Here is a 24,449-nt window from a genome sequence, read left to right as displayed (position 1 = left end):
GGACGTGCTTCCTGCGGTGTGGATCAAAAGAGCTTTGGATCAGACTCATTTCCAGGCCCATGGCCTAAAACGATATGGAAAATTGGATGAACAGTCTGGATAAAATACATACATAGGGTGGGCCGAACATATCACCAATGGGCCCTCACCAGTTGATGATTAGTGTGGATTCAATACATATAGCAAGCTAGTGGGCCACTGCTAGTTGGTTAGCCCACCAGTGTCCCAACCCTGCTGGGGTTAGCAGATGCATGGACTAGATGAAATACAAATGTATAAGGTGGGCCCCAACAGGTATTATTATATCCTCGAGCTCCAAGTTGTACGAATGGTTTAAGGAGATCAAAGTTACATGGGTCCCAAAGCGATGTATTTATCATATCTACACCGTTCATCTAGCATTTTTAGAGCATTATCCAAAAATAAAAGAAAATCATATCCAAAGATTATCTGGACCGCACCACAAATAGTAGTGGAGATGATGATTTCACCATTAAACAATTTACAGCGCCCACCATAACATTTATTTTCCACCCAATCGGTTCATAAGGTCACAAAGTCCTGAATTAAGAGGAAAAACAAATTTCATATTAGTCCAAAACTTCTATGACCGAAAAGGGTTTCAATGGTAGATGTTCAATCCCCACGGTTTTATAGTGTGGTCCACTTAATAAATAAATCTATCTTATTTTTAGTCTCAATCCTTAAGATGAGCTCACCATTCGGATGGACGGATTGGATGTGACACATACATCAAGGTGGTAACGTCCAGCAGCACCCTTTGATGAACAGATGGCGTGGATATTCACATATATCACGGCTAGTCCCACAACAGCAGATGGACGGCGTGGATACAATATATATCAAGGTGGGGCCCACCCCGCACGTGTAGCACCTGTGGGTGGCCACGTCCTACCCAGAATGAACGGTCAGATTAGATGCAAATACATCACGGTTGGCCCCTCACAGCACCGCTCATGGATGGACGGTGTGGGCATAGAATACGAATAGCAAGGTGGGTCCTATCCCACACGTGCAACACATGTGGGTGGGCCCCACACAATGCCAAATGGATGGGCAGTTTGGATATAACACACGTGTCATGATGGGGCCACAGAACTTACTAGCGCGATGCAGCAGGCGCTGCTGGGACCCACCGTCCCTTAGATGATTTGGATACAACACCACATCATGGTGGGATCCAGTGATGAACGGCTAGATGAAACACAGATATGACGTGAGTCCCATTGTCCCATCTGCTGGACGGTGAGGACACCACACGTGCCAGGTGGTCCTCACCGTCAAAACAGTGGACAATGCATATATAACAAATACCTCATGGTCAGACCCACTGACTGGCTGATGTCCAAGGCAGCAGCAGCTGCCTGCTATCTGGGACCCACCATCCTACTTGGACGATGTGGATCCATCACACTATCAAGGTGGGTCCACACGTGTGGGACCCACCAGTTTGGAAAAAGCTGATATTTGTATTTTTACTTCATCCCGGCTTGTCCAAATGGACAGGTAGTGAGGTGGGGCCCAACACATGGACGGTCTAGATCAGGTGGGCCACATTCCATCACAAAGAGAGAGAGAGAGAGAGAGAGAGAGAGAGATAGAATCAGTGTGCGATGGAGGGACCCTACTACTATGGCCCTCCTAGGATTACAATACATTTATTAAGATGGGTCCCAAATAGGATCCATACCATCAATCGGTAGGCCTCACTTGGTCCATCACAAAAATCACAATCTAATCCTATAAACACCCACCTATGGCCTTCTTCTTTAACACCTTGGACACCTTGGACTCCTAGGCTCCTAAGCTAACTCGTTGATGGGGGAGATGAAGATTGAATGGTTGGATTAAGAGATATGGGGTAGGGAGTGGGCCACACACTTGGCTCTCTCATGGAAGAGCTTAGACAGTCTCTCCTCTCTTGAAATTGCTTGGGTGTGAAGAGAGAAAAGAGAGTGAGAGAGAGAGAGAAGTGATGGGATGAAAAGAGATGGAGTCATGGGTGTAAGGAAGGGATGGGTGGAGAGAGAGAGAGTTGACTTTGGATGAGAGAGGTATGGGTCGGGTATGGGTTGGGATGAGATGCATACTTAACTTGAGCTTGATGGATTAATATGATGTTTGGTAGAGATTCTCATGGGTTTTGTAAATGTGCGGCATTTTTTCAAAATATGAGCAGGCTCATGACTCCTAGCCTGGGTATCGCATCAGTGCTCAAGGCACGGCGTTAGAACCGCGGCGACGGCGCAGTCGCTAGGGTATAAGTCTTAGGTCAAGTCAACTCAAATCTATCGGATGCAACTTAGGGTCACGCACAATATCAATTATAGGTCACGGTTTACTAGAATTCTTCTGGGAGGATCGCAGGAGTCCATGGAATGGTATAGACTAGGATACGGGTCTTATAGCTCTCTACTCTTAATAAAAGTTTCATCCTCAAAATTTACACTATCATGCAACTAATTGGAGCTCATAAAAGAGGGAAATCATTTCACTATGCAAAATTAAAAGCACAATACACACGTGAAATCATGTATCGACAAGGGGATGGGGATAATGTTCATGAATCTCAACCCCTCACTCCCAAAATGCCTCATTCTTGATCAATCTAGCAAGACGGTGCACGGACCAAGTCGCATGAATCGTCGATGACTCCTCCTGATTCATGAGGATCTTATTGCCGCTATTAGGGTCTCGACGACAGATACTGTTGTCGTTGCTACTGTTGAGGACGAAGACACTCGCTCCTACGATGCCCTATCCCACTGCATCTAAAGTAAGTACAAGTGAACTAACATAGAGGAGGTGGTGGAGGTACTGTTGGTGCTCTTGGCCGATCCTTTTACAGTCGAGGACACTCTCACCTACAGTGTCCTATACCACCACATCCATAATAGGCACCGGGTTGAGGTGGTATCAGGGGTACTGCTGGTGCTCCAACAGATGGGAGGCTCTAGTGCCTCTGCAGCCGCCGATGCTGTTGGGAGCTACCAGAGGGGGCCTGCCTCTTTCGGCTTCCTTTTTGAAGGATGGCAGTTATCGCTTACAACATCTGCTGCAGCTGGTCTGCACTCACGGACTCGGTCGATGCTACGTTAGACTCGGACGGGGGTGTAAAAGTTTTGGGTGGGGGAACAGGAATCTCAGGCAGGGAAGCGGAAGTCGCTTAGGTCACTCGCTTAAGTGTCATGTCCTATAGGAGAGAACAAGGGCCTATTATCCTTAAGCACTCTTGAATATACACACGATGGGGAGTTATATCAGAAAATCTCTAAGTTATTTGAACTCGAGGAACTAATCACTCTAAGTTCTCAACAATCATAGAGTATAGGGTAGCCATCAGCAGATATGTGATGTTATTCTCAGGTATTCCAAAGTTATGCTCTGATATCAACTTCTTTCACGCCCCAAACTCAGAAACTGGGCTCACAGAATTCCCGATCACCGAATCCGGTGGCGACAACCTTCGTAGTACCCCATTCTCGGCTCCCAGTGCCCATATACCAGATTCCGATCTTGAAATCCTACAAGGAGGATTTTCCAACGTACTTTTATCTTGTAAAAAGCATAACCATAAGTTTACCCAAATCGCAAAGGCAACATCATCATCACATATCCACTAATATAAATAGTTGAATACAGTGCTGAAAGGAAAATACATATATCAAAAATCGAAGCTCCAAAAGATAGCTGCATGCTCCAGACTCAACGCAGTTGCGACCTAACGCCACCTGCAAGCATCTATCATATATAAGCTTATAGAAAGCTTAGAGGGTGGTGTAGGTGTCTGCGCAAGTTAAGTGCCAAGTATGCAATATCAGAGCAATGCAAAAACACGCTGGTAAGTCCATAAATACCATCAACCTTATCCAAGCTATGCATTGCAAAAACATAATAAACCAATATCATATATTGAGGAAGCAATGTAGATCAGCTATGTAATGTGGAGACATAATAAGCCAAATATTAGATACTGAGGATCCAATGCAATATACAAATCCTGACGAGTCCACGAATACCGTCAGCTGTATCTAAGCCATATAAATATAGAAACATAGTAACCCAAAATGTCATATGCTGCAGGTGTAATGTAATATGCAGATCCTAGCAAGTCCATAATACCATCAACCTTATTTAGGTTATGCAATAAAGAAGTATAGTAAACCAAATGCTATGTGATGCAATATGTGGTGCGAATGACATGACCAAGCTGGAGTCTGAACTCGGGATGATAGTACGTAATATTGCAAGATATGGGGTCCATCACAAGGGACTTCTATCCAAACCAGTCCCATACTAGAATTTGGATAGAAAGACTTAATGTGATAGACTCCTGATCTCAGGTTGGTCGCACGCCCCAACTGAAATCCTGGCCATTGCAAAGGTACACATAACAATTAGTTGCACACCACTAGCCCGAGTGGATAGTGAATGAATGAATGAATTAGTAAAATGCTGAGTATGTAATTCCTGCTCAATAAGTCCACATATCAGTACCGAATATCTCTGCGATCATCGTCGGGGTCTAATACACTCGATACCACCTGCCGCCCCATCAAGAACACAACTGGGCAAGTGGAAGTGACCTCACTATCTTCCTGCTAGTAGTATACCAATGCCTACCCATCTCATCGATAGCGGACCCATTTATGAGCTGGTCAGACTCAGCTTAGCATTGCTTGCTCCTTCGGGCGAGTAAGGCCACACCCCCTCCCCACTGACCACGACACAGTCGGAGACGCGGTTTACTGGTATTCGAAACTCAAGCGCTCATGTATCCACTCGGTCTAGACGTTGAGGCATCCTCTGGTACCTAGAGGGTTTAAGGACTTTCAACTAGGGATATTTATGGCACTCCATGTAGAAAAAAATTTTTGGTGTCCCATATGCCCATCCACGATATGCTTGTAGAGGCTATGACCCTGATGTCGCTAGGGCATATGGTGGTTATATCATGAAATGCGAGATGCATGAGTAAAATAATTCAATCGTACATCAACCCTACACGTATCGCATGCTCATGTGGGACAACTCCTCCTATCAGGGAGCCCCATAACAACCTACCCAATGGCATATGCAATGGTTAACCACATCTCATATCAAGCATGCAGATGATGCGTATGGGCATGTGTCATGATGCTATACTATTATGTACTCACAATCGGTATCGATAATCGGCCTAACAAAGGGTCTAAGGGAAGTTCACAATGTGGACATTTAACCATCATTTCCCATCAGTGGGGACATTTAAGCAACATTGCTCCCAAGGAGTGGCCCACATAGACCAAACATATAGTGGGCCCATGGCTTCACACAAGGGCCTAATATACATCACTATGGACCTCACTCAAGGGCTTAATACACATCACGATGGGCCTCACTCATGGGCCACATATGCATCACATTGGTCCTCATATACATCAAATGGGCCGCAATACATGAGCCTCATATACATTATTTTGTATATACATGTAATAATACCTGAGCATGAAGATCCATAATCAAAATACCAAGCAAAACTCTCCATTATAAATCCTGATAGTTACAAGTACCATGCTTTCCAAGGGTACACGACGTTAACATTGCCAAATCAAAAAAATAGATGCAATGCATCGAAAAAGCAAAGTCTTCCAAGCTACTCCAACGAAAAAAATGGAAAATAGGAGGCTTACGCAAAAGCCTAGTGAGTACACACGTGTGTGCGGTGTGTTCTACATGCAAGCAAGATAAATATGCTATAAGGAAATCATACCAGCCATAACCACATTACATGCATCCGTAATCACATCATCATCATCATCATATTGTCATGTCATAATTATACAATATCGAAAATACCGACAAGTCCATGAGTCATACAATATCGAGTACACAATATAAATTAGCATGTAAATGAGGAGTTATAAAGAGCCAAATATCGATGTCAAGGATGCAATACAATATGTGGTGCGAATGAAATGACTATCCTCTGGAGTGAAGTCGGGATAGTAGTATGTAGTATCGCAGACTATGGGGTCTATTACAAGGGACTTCTACCCAAAATAGTCCCATACCTAATTTGGATAGTCGGACTCAATGTGGTAAACTCCCGATCTCGAGTTAGTCGCGCACCCCAACCGAAATCCTGGCCATTGCGAAGGTACACTCAACAAATAGTTGCGCACCACCAGCCCGAGTGAATAGTGAATGAATGAATGAATGAGCATGCCAATCCTCATCATATATCAGTACAGTTCTCATTTTGGATAATCACCGGGGTTTAGTACACTCTAAGTGGCACTACTACTCTCCTAGTCACACAGTCCAAGTGAGCGTAAGAAACCTCACTATCCGCCCGGCCAATAGTCTACCAATACCTATCCGGCATGACGATCGTGGACCCATTCACGAGCTGGTCAAACTTAGCCTAGCTATGCTCACTATCCTAGGGCGGGTAAGGCCACAACCCCTTCCCAACCGACCATGACACGGTGGAGACGCGGCCTACTGGTATTCGGCACTCGGGCACTCATGTATCCACTAGGTCTAGACGTTGGGGAGTCTCCTAGCCTCAGAGGTTTAGAAATTTTCACCCAGGAACATCTATGGCGCTCGTATGCTAGAACCAAACATTTTCGGTATCCCATTTGGCCATCTACGATATGCCTGTGGAGGCTACGGCCCTGATGTCGCTAGGGCATACAATGCAAGATGCATGAGTCATACAATATAGTCATACATCAATCCTGCGCATACCGTGCACTCATGTGAGATAACCCCCGCTTATCAGGGAGTCTCATAACAATCTGCCCAACGACATATGCAATGGTCAACCACATCTCATAACAAACATGTAGATGATGCGTATGGGCATGTATGATAATGTTATGCTGTCACATACTCATAATCAGTATCAATAACCGGCCTCAATAATCGGCTTCGACAATGTGGACATTTAACCAACATTGCCCTCAAGGAATGACCCACATAAACATCAATACATACATCATGGTGAAATCACACATCACATCAGTCCTCACATACATCACTTTGGGTCTCACACAAGGGCTGCACATTCATCACATTGGGCCTCACTCATCGGCCGCATATACATCACATTGGGCCATATCATATGTGCACTACACATCGCAATGGGCCTCGGCTCATGGGCCATGAATACACCACATCAGGCTTCACGACCCATGGGCTTCAAATACACAAGAGGTGAGCCACAACCTATGGACCTAAAATACATCTCAATGAGCCACGCCCATGGGTCTCAAATACATCACATTGGGCCTCGCCCATGGGCCTCGAATACATTGCAAGTGGCCTTAAATCTATTTCACAAGTAGGCCACATACCTGGGCCTAATTCACATCACTATGGGCCACATCACATGGGCAGGAAATACATCACAATGAGCCTCATCATATGGGCCGAAAATATATCTCAATGGGCCTATGATCAATCTGTCACAAGTCCTAAGTTCATGTACCCAGGAAGTTACACCATCGGCATAGTCCATGAGTCTGAGTAATCACACAATTTCTCATATGCCCACATGGTCTTATGGCCACTCCATTATCAGAAGTCCGTATGGTTGAGTGGCCACACAAATGTCACTCTACTTGTCATAATAAGGGACTTAAGGTGAGATGGTTACTTATTATTATTATTATACCATATTTCGCATAATGGGGCAACCGCTTTACTAAATTTTCACGTAGCCGGGCGGCCAGTACCACAATTTCACATAGTTTAGTAGTCACCAAAGCACTACTTGATCATATGGTTGGGCTACACATTCCCCACATACCCACATGATTTACGGCTATCCACGTCACACATGATCACAAGATTTATGAGCTACATATTTAGCACCATTTTGTCAAATCTAGTTATCACTCATCCCATCAATGATCATATGGTTAATGGCCACAACAATCATAAATCTACTTAAACAAGTAGTCACACGATTGCCTCAATTTTCATACAGTTAGGTGGGCTATAAAAAATCAAGCACTTACATGTGGTGGTCCACACAACTTCCACCAATCCACACTACTAGTTGGGCCACCCGAGATCCCAAATTCCTATAGTGTAGTGATCCACATGATTCCTACCAACTGGCGGACTAAATGAGGAATAACTATTACAATAGGCACCATGAAAATGACTTAGATTGCCGTATATATATAGGCAGCCCCACACTCTAAAATGATCTAATCAAAATAGATGAATGGCTAGTAAAACATGTATATTAGGTAATCCATGATCGATTAAAAGGAATAGATGGATAGATTTCTCACAAACATTACTGTAACTCTAGGAAATATTTAACGGTGGACAAGTGATCAATATTGCTCTGTGGCATGAGATTTGGATCTGACTAGTCTATGGAACCATACCCTAAAATGATGAGGATAAACCGATTAAAGGCATAGAGCTACATCATATTATAAAGTGGAGTCCATGGCCAAGGAAGCATCCCAGCATATAAGGGCATACTAGAGCCTAAGAATTTCTAATGGTTATTACACTGTTTCTACTTGTAGCATGGCCTGGCCCACCTAAAATTGAGTTCTACTTCATCTTGTGTCCACGGGCAAGAGGTGGGCTCACTTCCTAAGTGACTGGAAAATACATAGGCAGTGTGGGTATACAACACATGCACCTAGGTGGGCTTCACATGCATCACATTATGTCCAGGGAAGCTTTCATTAGTAAGCATGCAATTCCCTTTCCTTATTATTATTATTGTTATTATTATTATTATATTTTGTATAGTTGTGGGTCTCATTGACATGGTGGGGTTCACCCCATGAACAGTTCATATAACAAACAACATCATAGCTGATACCACCCACTAGATGAATGACATGGATATAAGGTACATACGTCGAGTGGGACTTATGACACATGGATGGTCTAAATGATGGACGACTGGGATGTAAAATACATGTAACGAGTTGGCTCCATGATCTAATGGCTAACTCAACTTTGGTGGCAGTCACACGTCACAATAGAACTCAAATGATTTAATAGTAGGGAATTTTATTCCTACTGTTTCTTATAGTGTGGTCCACCTAAGTTGTGGATCTGCCTCATTCTTTTACTCATGACTTAAAATGGTCTAAAGGAGTGAATGAATGACTCAGATATACCTTTCATTACCAAGGTGGGCCCCAGAAAAAAATCTAAGTATTTTGTGTACAATTTCCACTGTCCAAGTGGCATGGCCTACATGAACTTCTAATCGGCCTGATTTTTGGGACCATACAATAAATGGTACTAGTAAGATGGATGAATGGTGTGGATTTAGCACATACATTGTGGTGTGGCCATGATCGGCTTACAAAATTTTACCCCAAATGTGGACGTCACTTCCTCACACCATTATTTTAATTTGATATTATTGTTATTATTATTTGTATATTTTCTCATCAAGGTGGGTCACTTGAGAGATCCAGTGCATCCATTGTGTGTGTCTCACTTGGTGGAGGGGTGAGTCCAAGTTTCAGATGCATCAAAGTTTCAGGTGGGCCCCATCAAGTACTTTTGTATATTTTAGCATGTCTTTATATGATTTTTGATGGTGTGGGCTACCTGAGTTTCGTGTATGGCTAAAATTTGGGGGTGGCCCTTTGTTAAACGGGACTCATCAAGTGCATGCGACTGATGTTCGACACACATCATGGTGGGGCCTGTGGTGGGGGCTACCTCTTTCTAGCGTCAGACGCTGACGCTGCAGCAAGCAGCGTCAGTGTTGTTTTGCTTTTTTTTTTTGTTTTTCATATTTGGGGCCCACAATGGGACGATCCAGTCTGTCTATTGCGTGTGTCCCACTAAGTTAAGGGGTCATTTCAAGTTTCAGATACATCAAAATTTCAGGTGGGCCCCCAGAAAGTACTTTTATATGTTTTAGCATGTTTTCACATGAGTTATGATGGTGTGGCCTACCAGAGAACTAGATTGGCTTCATTTTTTTTGGCTCAACGCCTAAAATGATCTGAAAAATTGAATGGACGGCGTGGATTTGATACATACATTATGGGTGAGGCCCGTTGTGGACCCACAGCCCCTGCCCCTTTACAATGCAGCTGGGACGCTGCTTGCTGCAGCGTCCGCTGGACGCTGGCAGTAGCGTCTCACTCCCTCTGTATATTTTTCTTTTTAAATTTATTTATTTATTTATTTTCTTTTATATATATATATATATATATATATATATATATATATATATATAGATATATATATATATATATATATATATATATATATATATATATTTTATTTTTTATTTTTTTTGTGCATGTGTGTGCATGGGGGTGTGTGTGTGTGAGAGTGTGTGGCCAGCCTAATGGGCCACACTTGGATGATTTGAATGTTATATAAACATTTTTATGGGGCCCACTATTAATGGGTCTCACATGAACTCTATAATAAATTTATTTTATTTTATTTTTATATGTTTTCTCCTATCCATCCACACCATCAATAACATTATCATCATTATTACAATTTTCTTTACCATCAATCATACTATTTTCATCATCCACACCATTAATCACATCATTATGATCAACATCATCTCCACCATATAAAAACAAAACAAAAACAAAATAAGAATGAGTAGGGTGGGTGTACTCACTTTGATGAATTAAATGGATGGTTGAGATGGAATTGATGGTTGAGATGGATGGAAGGGATGGGATTGGTGGAGTTGATGGCCCACCAAGATCACTCCTCTCTCTCTCTCTCTCTCTCATATAGAAAATGGTGAAATGCTAAGGGATGGAGGAGTATTTATAAAGAAATGGATAAAATTTTAGTTAAGTTAAGCTAATGTGATTAATATTATCTTAGGCTAGGATTATGGTACTTAATTCATGCTTTGTAATTAATGGTGGATTAAAGGAGCATGGGATGGCATGGTATGGTGATGTCATGTATAGTGTATGGCATGGAGAAAGGTTGACTTTTCATGCACATGAGAGAGAAGAGGTATGGGTATGTGACATCACACACATGGGTAGAGATTCTCTCACCCATGTGTGGCATGTACATGTGTGCATGACATGTGTTGTGCACATGTGTGGAATGAAATACATGGTGTCATGCGCACATGATACACTTATTATTCTTCACGGCATATCTCACTAACGGAGTATCATACCGACGCACGGGTGGTACCTCCACGATCACGGCGATGGGGCGGTCGATATGAGATAGGTTTCAAGGTCTTGAGGTCCTAGTCAGTTGGGTGTGTACTATGAACGGCTAATCTAGGTCTAGCTAAGGGCGTAGATTATCATGTACATATATGCGTACATCACTATGGACCTCACTCAAGGGCTTAATACACATCACGATGGGCCTCACTCATGGGCCACATATGCATCACATTGGTCCTCACTCAGTGGCCTCATATACAACACATCGGGCCTCATCATATGGGCCTTACATACATTAAATGGGCCACAATACACGAGCCACATATACATCACATCGGGCCTCATCACATAGACCTCTCATATAGGCCTCATACACATTAGATTGGGCCTCCCATATGGGCCTTGTACACATCAAGTTGGGCCTCACATATAGGCATTTTGGATCAAATATGAACATTACGGTTGGCCCCACAGCAAATAGATGGACAATGAGGTTGAAACGCATACATCATACGGTGGGACCCATTGTCCCAACATTGGACGATGTGGGTAGAGGATTCATACATCAAGGCGGGATGCATAAGTGGACGACATAGATGAAATACTTACAACATGGTGGGCCGTGCGATTACACAGCAGGTGGGCCCTACGAGGTATGGTTTTCAACGGTGTACGTTTAACCACCACTATTCCTATGGTGCGGTCCACTTGGGATTTGGATCTAACTCTTAATGGGGCCCATGACCCTTACACTATCTGGAAAAAGAATGGGTAGCGCATAAAACACATACCTCATGGTGGGCCTGCATAAGGTAGCCCAGGGTCCGTAAAATGGATGGACAGTGTACATAAAACACCTACATCATGGGGGGTAGCATAAGGCATCCTAAGGTCTGTAAAATGGGTCTACTGCATTCATACTAGGTCCACACCATAGAGTGGGCCCAGAAGAGGCTGCTGGAGAGTATATGAGCCCCACACATCGCTAGTGGGCCCCACAACAATGGACAGTGTGGAGATAAAACACATACAACGACGACCTCTTACTGGATGTCCAACCCGTCCAACGTGCTGGGCCTACTGGAGGTCCAGTGAATGGACGACCTGGACATAACAAATATACCATGTGTGTAGGGGCCCCACACACCATAATGGGTGGACAACATGATTATATAATCCATACAGCCAGGCGGGCCAAAGGCTAGACGTCCAGCCCATCTACACACTGGGCCTGCTGGACATCCCACAACTAGATGGTCTATATAGAACACATAAATAGTGGGCCTCATTAGTGGCCTCATAGCCCCTAGCTAGGCTTCAAACAACATCACGGTGGGCCTAGGAAAATTCGATGTTGGACATCACCCCCACTGCTTCCTGCAGTGTGGATCAAAGGAGCTTTGGATCAGACTCATTTCCAGACCCATGGCCTAAAACGATATGGAAAATTGGATGAACAGTCTAGATAAAAGTACATGCATAGGCTAGGCCTCACATATCACCAATGGTCCCTCACCAGCTGATGACTAGTGTGGATTCAATACAAACAGCAAGCTGGTGGGCTACTGCTGGTTGGTTAGCCCACCAGCATCCCAGCCTTGCTGGGGTTAGCAGATGGTCGGACTGGATGAAATACAAATATATAAGGTGGGCCCTAGCAGGTGTTATTATATCCTCGAGCTCTAAGTTGTACGAATGGTTCAAGGAGATCAAACTTACATGGGTCCCAAAGCGATGTATTTATCATATCTACACCGTTCATCTATCATTTTTAGAGCATTATCCAAAAATTAAAAAAAAAATCATATCCAAAGATTATCTGGACCGCACCACAACTAGTAGTGGAGATAATGATTTCACCATTAAACAATTTACAGGGCCCACCATAACGTTTATTTTCCACCCAATCGGTTCATAAGGTCACAAAGACCTGAATTAAGAGGAAAAACAAATTTCATATTGGTCCAAAACTTCTGTGACCCAAAAGGGTTTCAATGGTAGACATTCAATCCCCACAGTTTTGCAGTGTGGTCCACTTGATAAATAAATCTGTCTTATTTTTAGTCTCAATCTTTAAGATGAGCTCACGATCCGGATGGACGGATTGGATGTAACACATACATCAAGGTGGGTCTCACAGCTGTCTAGCAGCACCCTTTGATGAACGGATGGCATGGATATTCACATACATCACGGCTGGCCCTACAACAACAGATGGATGGCGTGGATACAATATATATCAAGGTGGACCCCACCCTACACGGGCAGCACGTGTGGGTGGGTCCCACGTCCTGCCCAGAACAGACGGTTAGATTAGATGGCAAATACATCACGGTTGGCCCCTCACAACACTGTCCATGGATGGACGGTGCGAGCATAGAATACATACAGTAAGGTGGGTCCCATCTCACACACGCAGCACATGTGGGTGGGCCCCACACAATGCCAAATGGATGGGCATTTTGGATATAACATACGTGTTAGGATGGGGCCATAGTACTTGCTGGCGTGATGTAGTAGGGGCTGCTGGGACCCACCGTCCCTTGGACGGTCTGGATATAACACCACATCATGGTGGGATCCAGTGATGAACGGCTAGATGAAACACAGGTATGACGTGAGTCCCACTGTCCCATCTGCTGGACGGTGAGGACACCACACGTGCCAGGTGGTCCTCACCGTCAAAACAGTGGACAATGCATATATAACAAACACCTCATGGTCAGACCCACTGACTGGCTGACGTCCTGGGCAGTAGCAGCTGCTTGTTGTGTGGGACCCACTGTCCTGCTTGGACAATGTGGATCCATCACACTATCAAGGTGGGTCTACACGTGTGGGACCCACGTGTTTGGAAAAAGCTGATATTTGTGTTTTTACTTCATCTAAGCTTGTCCAAATGGACATGCAGCGAGGTGGGGCCCAACACATGGACGGTCTAGAACAGGTGGGCCACATTCTATCACAAAGAGAGAGAGAGAGAGAGAGAGATAGAATCAGCGTGCGATGGAGGGACCCCGCTACTATGGGCCCTCCTAGGATTACAATACATATATCAAGATGGGTCCTAACTAGGATCCATACCATCAATTGGTAGGCCCTAATTAGCCCATCACAAAGATCAAAATCTAATCCTATAAACACCCACCTTAGCTCCTTGGACTGCTAGGCTCCTAAGCTAACTCTTTGATGGGGGAGATAAAGATTGAAGGGTTGGATTAAGAGATATGGGGTAGGGAGTGGGCCACATACTTGGCTTTCTCATGGAAGAGCTTGGATGGTCTCTCCTCTCTTGGGATTGCTTGGGAGTGACGAGAGAAATGAGAGAGAGAGAGAGAGAGAGAGAGAGAGAGAGGGAGATGACTTTGGATGAGAGAGGTATGACTAAGGTATGGGTTGTGATGGGATGTGTACTTGACTTAAGCTTGATGGATTGATGTGATGTTTGGTAAAGATTCTCCTGGGTTTTGCAAATGCGTGGCATTTTTTTGAAATATGCGTGGCACACAACTCTTGGCCTGAGTATCGCATCAGTGCGCAAGTTCGGTGTTGGAATCGCGGCGACGGTGCGGTCGCTAGGGTACAAGTCTCGGGTCAAGTCGACTCAGATCTACTGGATGTGACTTAGGGTCGTGCGCAAATACCGATTATAGGTCGCGGTTTGTCGAAATTTGACAGGAGGATCGTGGGAGTCATGGAATGGTACGGACTAGGATACGGGTCTTACACCCATTGAGTATTGGATATAAGGTAAATAATACCCATATCTAATAGTTTCAACACCTCCATCTTAACCACTTCCCTCATGTTTGAATTTAATCGGTGTTGTGGTTTCCTTGATGTTTTGGCGTTCTCCTCTAGGTATATCTGGTGAGTGCAAATCAAGGGATTTATTTTCTTGAGTTCTCTAATAGTGGACATCCTATGACATTCTCGTGGTTTTTAAAGTATCAATTAGCTTGCTCTCTTACTCATTATTCAAGTGAGAAGAAATCACCACTACTGGATATGTGTCTCCTTGACATAAATAAACATGCTTCATCTTAAATGGAAATGGTTTTAGGTTAAGCTTTGGTGTCTTGATGCTGGATGGTAGAGGCTTTGAGTCTATAAGGGGCAATTTGTTAAAGCATGATCTCCACCGATTAGTTTCAAGTACTGACTTAGAATTTATTAAAGCACTCACTATAAATATCATGTGATCATCAGAATTCATAAAGTGAGAAATACAAGCTTCAAGGGGTCAGGGATGGAAGTCAATGTGACCTCCTCCTCCATGAGTCTGTCAATCATGTTTACCTTGTGGACCTCGTCTACATCCCTAGGTTGTTTGTAGAGTGGATGTAATGCCCCAGATTTTCATGGCCAAAGTTTGTACTCGTGCCCAAGGAAACCGGGTGTTAATAATGTATAAATTGGATGCTTTAGAGATCACACCTTTTTTTTTCTATTTGGATTATATCTAGATACATTCATGAAGGTAACATTCATAAGAATAAAATCGACTGTATTGATTATTTTATCAGAGTAAAGAATTCAGTAAATAATCAAATGCCCTCTCAATTGGATTGTAGTACATTTATCAAGTTCGCAACGGAAGTATAAAACTAAATCATAAAATTATCTTTCTATTCTTTCAACATAATCTTCCTTAGGGAGATTATTCACTATGTCTTCAATCTGTTCGTCACCTGCATAATCCGCATGGTTCAGAGAGGGTCAATACCCTACTCATAGTGATGGTTATCATTTAAGATTAACAATGATTTAAGAGATGTGTAAAAGTAACTTAATGGTTATGATACGTCACGTACTCCACCACTACGAAAGATATCAGTATGTGCAAACAATCTATATGAATGTATGCCTAACAAAGTGTGTGCGACTCATCATAAATAGTGATTACTATCACAATGTGGAAAACAATTCATGATATCCGGCTCGACTTGCACTCCACTATACAAATATTCGCCGGCATGTCCCATGTTAAAGTAGATTTATACGAGCATCTTAAGGCAACACAACAACGCGATTGAGGGATTTACGTAACATAATGTATTCATGGAGCGACTATTTGTGACATCTAATCCTAAAAAAGTGATGTGACACTGCAATTGCGATTTACATATATCAATTGTGTACCACGCCACCAACTTACGGAATTACGTGCTGACTAAGAGGGCCACTACCCGTAACGCATTACATCCAGGATAAAATACTGAGTCACTAGTCATGATAACTTTAACACAACACTTACAGCGATAGAGAATATAAACTAAATCGTGACTCCTAAAAAGCGTAAATAAATGATGGTAATAAATAAATTGAAAGGATAACTCTCAGTAATATGTGAACATGAAAAGACATGTTAATAATCATCAATTAAATCAAAGTAAGCTTAAAGGATAAAACCCTCACCTTAGATTATTTGATGTCTGATAGTAAGATTATAGGCCTCGAGTAATCCTAGGATCAGAACCACTCTCTTGTCTTAACTTACAAGGATTGAATGATAGGGTTAATGCCTATTTTATAGCATCATTATATCTCACCCAAGTTTAATGGTCTTGAAAGGTGTGGATTACATTCTACTTCTTCGTTGTGAAAGAGATTATATCCCACTTTATTGTAGTGAAGGGATAGGAGAATAAAAAAGAAAAAGAAAAGGAAGAACTGGGTTGGACCTGAACTCAACTCGAGCTGTAATCCAGGGGATTTGTGAGGCGGACTGCGTCGCTTCCTTTCTAGTTTCTTTCTCTCTCTTTCTTTCTTTCTTTCTTTCTTTTCTTTTCTTTTTCTCTTTCTTTCTTTCTTTTTTTTTTTTTTCTCTTCTTTTCTTGCTGGTACATCCAATAGGAGGGTTGGCCATTGCTCTCTCTCTCTCTCTCTCTCTCTCTCTCTCTCTCTCTTTCTTTTATTTTCTTTTCTTTCTTCTTCTCTTGGTGTATGTTCCAGCGATGGCCGTGAGATTTTTATACACCCTGGAGTCTGCAGAATGTTCTTACGTAAGGGTTGGAGAGGTTCGCAAGGCGGCAACGTTTCTTACGTAACGTTAAGGTAACGCGCAAGGTGGGTGGTGTCGAATCAGTTAGCTGAGTCTGTTTGGGATCCTTCTTCTTACTTCCTCTCTTTTAGGACGTCGTGAATGGGATCGGAAGTCCCTCCTCATCCTTTTGGACGGCCCAGATCAGAACCTGTTCCTCAGGTTGGGTCGTGCAGCGGTTTTAAACAGCGGCTTATTTCTGCCGTGAAGGAAATCGGATTGCGTACTGAGTTACTCAGTACGCTCTTATCGGACTGAGTAAACTCTGTTGGGCCCACCGTGAATGCATGTGGTTTATCCACGCTGTCCATCCATTTTTAGAGATCATTTTAGGCATTGGGATCAAAATTGAAGTATATCCACACCTCAACTGGACCATACCACATGAAACAGTGGAACTATTGGTTTCCACCGTTGAAACCTTTCTGAGGCACGCAGTAATGTTTATTTTTCATCCAACCTGTTCATAAGATCAAATAGAAATGGATGAAGGGAAAAAAACAAATATCAGCTTGATCTAAAACTTCTGTGGCCCTTAAGAACTTTTCATCGATAGAAGTTCAATTCAAACTGTTTAAGTTGGTGTGGTCCACTCGATCCTTTTATAGGCTTCATTTTTGGGCTAAAGCCCTAAAATTATCTGGTAAAATGGATGAACGGGTTAGATAAAATTCATGAATTAATGTGGGCCCCACAGAGTTTACTCAGTACGCTTAGGGTACTGAGTTACTCAGTACGCAATCCGCTTCCGCAGTGAAGCTGTCTTGCGGAGCTGTAGGATTCTGCGAATCCCTGTTCGCCCTTCTTTCTGACGTGGAGTCGATCGGATCTCCTTCTCCCACAGTTTGGATGGTTCAGATTTGGTGGATGGTTTGCGGTGGAATTCTCTCTTTCCTCGCAACCGGTTTTGTCGTCTGCAAATGTGGCGTGCGAAACTCCCGTTTCCGGTCCCAACTTTAGTGACCAAGTGGGGTCCAACGTGATAGTTAGTGAGCAATCCACTCCGTCTATTAGCTTAAGCTGATCTTGTTGTGCCATGGGTCTAAGTATGAAGTAGATCTAAGCCGTGGACGGGCCACGAAACATTTGGTAAGATGATGCCTCCCCGCGGTTGAACGTACTGAAACCTACGTAACTAGGGTATTTTTAGATTTGAAATCAGATTGCGTATTGGGTTACTCACTATCCAATCTGCTTCCTTTAAATTTTGCTGAGGCATCAGGTGGGGTTCATTTTGATGGTTTTTCAAAAGATGTACTCCTTTCATCAGCTTCACAAGTTCGTGTTGGGCTATGGATTCAAATAGTCAAGGTCTCTTATCGGGTATAAAATTGGACATAATCTAAATTAACGGTTCACACTCAATGATTAGGGCCCAAATTTGGAGAAAATATGTAGTCAAGATAGGTAGACAATTGGACAAATTTTGGTGATTGATTGATGGTGGAAAAATGTTAGATCTGAAATATCACATTTTGCGTCAAAAGGAATGAACTGGCTTTAACGTTCAACAGTATACGATTATAGATCAGGGTTTAAATTTGTATGATGTCGTAGTGATGTGAGACCAAGGTGTGGTTCAAGTTTAAGTTTCGATAGACGGTAAGAAGTGGCTAGATATGAAGATTTATAAGATTTATAAAGAGTTGATAAGCCTAGAAGGATAACTACGCACCTAAGGAAAAGTATACCAAAGTGGGGTCTTCATATTTCACACTTGCTCCATATGGTGGGCAATTCAATCATTCATATAATGAGAAATATCCAACTATGACTACTCACGAGGTTTCTTTCCTCAATGGACACCAAAATCAACGGTTAAGGGGTTGATCTGTCAATTGGGTCACTTTTACAATGATTTAAGGGCTACAATTTGACCTGTATGGCTAATATATATATATATATATATATATATGGTATAAAATTTCACATTAAACAGATAGTGGGAACCATGTGATCTAGAATTCAGGGGTCTAGGTTAGTGACATTTTCCTAATTATTGCTGATTTAAAAGTTTTATAAAATCTAATGATACTACATGGTTATATGTACCTTTCTAAACAATTCTTACAAAAGAACTTACATCTAAATCATTATAGATAAGGAGTTATTCACCAATTTATTTAAGGGAAGATGCATACATTGAATCACTCGATGGATGGTCTTGTCTTAAAATCAACCGTCAAATAGCTTGATCTATGAATGACTATCATTCCCAATGGTTGGGTTTGTGTCATGGCAAGGATGTAAGATTAGGATAGTTAGATTGGTATCGTACACATGTATATATTACATTGAATCCTCTAATAATGCTTAAGAACTTTCGATGCTCGAGTATCGAAAAGTTCGGGGCATTACAATGGACATATTCACTTCCAAGTTAGGTTACCAAAGAATAGTTTCATCACTCCTTTTTGGCAATTGATGATTGCATTTAAAGTGGCCAGGAATTGGCAACCCAGGATGACCAAAATATGAGGGGTAGCATTTATAACCGGCTATGTGTCTAAGACGATAAAGTCTACTGGGTAGGAGAACTTATTAACCTAGAGCAACACATCCTCAACTGCCCCTCTCAGTATACGAATAAATCAGTCAGCAAGTTGTATGGTGGTCTTGGTGTGTTTTAATTCACCAAGCCCCAATTGTTCACACGCTGAGCAGGGTATGAGGTTAACGCTTCACCCCAAGTCTAGAAGGCCTTGTTCAATCTGAAATTTCTCTATGATACATGAAATTGTATGGATACTTGGGTCTTTATAATTTGGGGGAGCGTTCTACTTGATAATTACGTTCACTTGTTCCTTCAAAAATGCCTTATTTTGCACATTTAACTTATGTTTAATTGTACAAAGGTCCTTAAGAAACTTAGTATATGAGAGAATTTGTTTAATCACATCTAACAAGGGAATGCTGATTTAGACTTGTTGGAAAATCTCTAACATGTCCTGATTCTTCGATGGGCATTTTGATAAGACTAGTCATTGGGGAAATAGAGATGTGAGCTTGTGTTCATGCATGGGACGGTCTCTTTGTCATATGGAGTGAGGCTTGATCCATCATCACTATCATATTTATCTGAATCCACCCTCTGACTATCGCCTAATCCATTTACACACTAAGCAAGTGGCTGAACAGGTGGACGATCTCTCCAGATCTTGGCCATACTCTGTCTGCCTATCTTGGCGTTTAGGTAATTGTTGTTCAGTTCGAATTGGAGCCGCAAATCCAATTCTGGCATGCCCACATACATTGTTTGAGAAAACAACGTCGTACAGGAACTATGTGCTCCTCTCTCCCTCTCTCTCTCTCTCTCTCTCTCTCCTTAATATGTGGAAAATATCCTCCCTTATCTAGGGAGGATTTCATCGAGATAGTGTACATTGAGGTATACTTCCATACCATACCCATTCCGTGTCCACAATAGGACCCACATGCCTAAGCTCTATGATCCAACCAGCTGATGTTACTTACTATTGAACATAATAATAAGGAAAAATATCATCACAACCAAAGGATTATTAGATCCAGAGAATGATGAATTTTTGTAGTGGGACCCATCATCCATTATATCTATGTTGATCCAAGTTAGATTTATCTGATCTTGGGCCCACTATAATGGTCCCCATCAACCTTGTACCATACGTCAGATTCATATACACTAATTTCATATAAAATGATATTTAATATCAATGTTCATAATTCAATCAATCTGTAATCATCAAGGCCCATCAAATTTGATCATAGAGCATTATTAATATATATAGGTCCATATTAATCAGATATAGAAATTTTACCATTTAAACTGTCAAATTAAAAAATAATAATAATTTAAAAGGAAGCATTGTTTTATCATTATGGGGCCCAAACTAACATGGATCTATATTCAATGGTCCACCCACTCTAATGGTGTAGTGGGATAGTTTTTTCTACTTCACATTAGGCGTGTGGCCCATTTGGGGGAGGTGTTGGATGTCCACACGTTCCACACGTGAAAACACGAAACATCCATATCTCTACCCTATAGATGGGGTACAACTGATCTCCCCCATTCATATGTAAGGTCCATTTACGTAGGCCCTATATTCTAAACTCTGATAATAATCAGATGATGCCTGGCCCACAGTTAGTGTAGGGTCCACCATTATTATTGATACTGTAATTACACTACTCGTTCAAAAATTTTAAATTTTGGCTCATACCTCCACTGTATGGAAAGAGTGTGATTAGGTGGTCTGGATTTGGAATCAGAATGTGGGGTCCACCTAGAAATAGGGGCATTTATAAAGAGGTAGTTGGTACAGGCTTAAAGGAGGTGCCTGCACCCTTTTTAAAGGATTTTCTTATTCAAAACGCATCTAGCCTTTCTTTTTTTCATCCATTACAATAATCAAGGTGAAAAAATATTTCTCTATTGTGGTGTTTTCTAAAGTGTGAACACGCACCGCCAACATGGGCTCCACATTCACATATCGTACAATCCACTCCATCCATTCTCTTTACAGGATAGCTCTATGGTTTCCGAAATTAATCTTTCAATTAGGTGATGATCAGATTACATTAAATTAATCTTGGCCCTTTACAGGTCTGAGGGTGCATATAGTTTAGGTACTCCACAATTCTCCGGAATGAGGGTGCACACGTGTATATATGTGCCATATATGTATGTCACAAATGGTTATGAAATACTGAATTCTAACAGATCTAATCATATATGATATGATCAAATTAGATAGCATGATAGATCTACTCCAGATGAATCATATGAAAGTAATTTGACATAAATCAATTTATTAGAGTAGTCAATATCTTCAATAAACCATGACTGTCCTTACACTTGGCTTGATATCTAAAGTTTACTAATACCATTTTGAAGGTTATAACATGATTAACGAGATGACCGGTACACATTGAATGAATCATTTTCTAAGATGGTCAATTTGGATGATTTAAGTCATCCGTCCATTGATGGGAATATTTATAGCATTTGAACCAGCGATCCGAAGGTAGGTCTACATTTTATATACCATAGATGTATGATTCATGGTTTGGATTGGTGTTTAGTTGGACAAATTGACTTCTATCCACAGCTAAGAGTCACATGATCCTTTAAATGGTCAAAATTTATCTTAATTTCTGAAAAACTTATACCCCTAAAATTCGCCAATATATTATATGAAATTATTGCCGACAACACTTCCCCATCCTTGGATGAATTTCTTTTCTCAACTAGATTTCCCTAAGAACTTTTAGATTCCAATACTAGATCATGCGAATCAGGTTTGAGATTTTCTCATTTTCTTTCTTGAGTTTAGAATTTTTGCACAAGTAGTCATTCTTTTTGTAAAATCTAAACTTTTTTAAAAAGAAGAAAACAATTTATCTTAAATAGGAGATTGAGTAAATGAGACTCCAACTACAACTAAAAGTAAAATAAATAAATAAAAATAAAATTGAATGGTTGATTACATAATTGCAACATGTTTAGAACTGTGTAAAACAACTATACAATCTGTATGGATTGTTGGGGCTGAATTCAAAGTCATGGAAGCATCTAGATATACATACAAACAAATGATATTATCCGACAAAACTAATATCTTTAGCAGGTCTGCACACATGGTCCTTTTCACAGGATGCATAATTGTGTATCACTGAAAACTATTATAATTATTTTGGACTTTGATGAAGATTATTTTTGGTTCTTTATTAGTCACACATGCTTTAGTTGCTAATAGCTACTAAATTATATATTGAATGCAATCTAAATGTTATTAGTTATTTTTGTTTGTGCTAACATGATATTATTCTGGTCTCTGCTCTAATGGTGGGTTTGCTTAAGTAATCTTTGTTATGTTTACATAATGCATGTTTCTACAAAGCTTTGGTTGCTTCATCTCACAAAAGAATATAGATATGGTCTTTCTCCTAAAATGCGTATCATGCTTGATAGGGGCAACACCTAAAGGTATCTTGAAGATTATGGCTCTTCCAGGACTGACTATATATCATGTCAAAAGCCACTTGCAGGTGCTTACTTATTTCATTAATATATTTTCTTCTGTGTTGTTATTTCCTTGTATCACCATTATCATTATCATAGTCTTGTTACAACTGTTCCGTAGTAGGATTTAAGAATCCTATACTACTATATAATCATTCTTTCTAAGGACTTATCTTTGGGAATTAAGTGAGCCAGCCCTCATATACCTCCTTACCACTTGATCTTCTAAGCCTTTTAGTTCTTCCTCTTTCATGCCTATTTAAAGTTCCTATACTAGAAGTTGCTTCCTAATATGATCTTATATTTTTTTGCACATTTCTTAGTCTTCTATAGATTATTAGGAACAATGCATTTGCTAGCTTTAGAAGTTTCTACCTTCTATAGATTTTAGAAGTTTCTATAGCTATTGATGAATTTTTATTTTTATTTTCCTTAATTTTCAGAAGTACAGGATTTCAAAGTTTATTCCTGAATCTTTCTATAGTAAGTCTTAATAATTGTTGAGTATACTTCATATAATGGTCAGAAACTCTATGATTTGAAATCTTACTATTATACAACCTCTGTTATTTTAGGAGGAAAGCTTGAGATGAGAAAGGTTTTAGAAATTCCACCCAGTTTTAGTGCAACATCGTGAGTCATCCCTTGACGATATTCTTCTTCAATAATAGTTTTTGTTTCAATTATACTGTTGATTTCTCCAATAATAACATGTATTTCAATTAGAGTTTTATCAGTATTTATTTCACTTTCACTTTCAACCAGATTCTTCTCCAATAATATAATTCTTTCCATTACATTTTCTTTTTCACAAAGGCAGGTATTCTTGTATCCTTACTGTTTATTCGTGATGAACTCTGCCTACACATACAAGAAGACGAGAAGGAACTTCTTACTTAGCCTCTTATTTGTTTATTTTATTTCAATACTTTTCCTATTTACACACATAAAAATTATCAGCTAAAAAAAATATTGTATGCATCATCTCGCAACCCTTGTTTTATAGAAACATTAGTTGCCAAGCAATCATTTATAAACAGAACAACATTACTTCTTTGTCTTTGCAACTCTACCTAACCCCATACAAGCACTACACAAAATTTCCCTTTCTTTGAGCTTTACAAATCATAAAATTCTCCTTTGTTTTGAGGTTTTTCTTCCTTTGTTTTAGAGCAGAAATTACTTGAGCTACATTAACCTTTTTATATTCTATCCATTGGAATGC

Source organism: Magnolia sinica, chromosome 8, assembly GCF_029962835.1.
Source record: "Magnolia sinica isolate HGM2019 chromosome 8, MsV1, whole genome shotgun sequence".
Classification (NCBI taxonomy): Eukaryota; Viridiplantae; Streptophyta; class Magnoliopsida; order Magnoliales; family Magnoliaceae; genus Magnolia; species Magnolia sinica.
The sequence above is the reverse complement of the archived record's forward strand: the minus strand, read 5'-3'. Positions refer to the sequence as shown.